The following is a 666-nucleotide window of genomic DNA, read 5'->3' as shown; positions in this document are numbered from 1 at the left end:
CGTGGGCGCCCCCCCCCCCCCCCCCCGCCAGCAGTGCTCTGCGGTCCGGCTTCCACTGCACAAACGTGCCCTCACAAAGCTGTAGTGCTCGGCACTGGCCATACACCAGACTGACGTGTGCAAGCTGGAAAACCTGCACGTGCCCACCCCAAGATTCTGATTCAGGTCTGGGGTGGGGCCCAGATGTGGGTGGTTTTTAAAGGTCCCCAGGAGATTCTGATGCAGAGACAAGGTACAGCTGGTCCACACACGTCCCCTGAGCACTTCCATCCCCACCCACAGCTCCCTGTTGTCAGCCGGTCGACAATTCCCGAGTTGCCGTCTTCAGCCCAGCTCTCTCCACTGGGCTCGGGCTACAGAGTCAGCTACGTCCCGAACATCGCCACGAGGGTGATCCCCAGGTCCTTCCAACTCCACGCGTCCAACGCTGAACTCGGGAGCTCCTGTCTCCAACTTGTCCTCCTCCAGGGAGCCCCAGCGGCCAGCAACAGCCCTCCACCTGGCCACCCAGGCCCAAAGCACGCCGTTGTCTGTCCTTACATCCCATGCAATCTTCATCCCATCCAGTCAGGCACCATCTGAGTTTTCAAGAAGGTGTGGTCTGTAAGCCCTTGCGGCCCTCTGCTCACCCCACATCTCTGCCTAGGACTCCTCTCTCCCCAGCAG

Source organism: Ursus maritimus, unplaced genomic scaffold (genome assembly GCF_017311325.1).
Source record: "Ursus maritimus isolate PB19 unplaced genomic scaffold, ASM1731132v1 scaffold_12, whole genome shotgun sequence".
Taxonomy (NCBI): domain Eukaryota; kingdom Metazoa; phylum Chordata; class Mammalia; order Carnivora; family Ursidae; genus Ursus; species Ursus maritimus.
The sequence above is the reverse complement of the archived record's forward strand: the minus strand, read 5'-3'. Positions refer to the sequence as shown.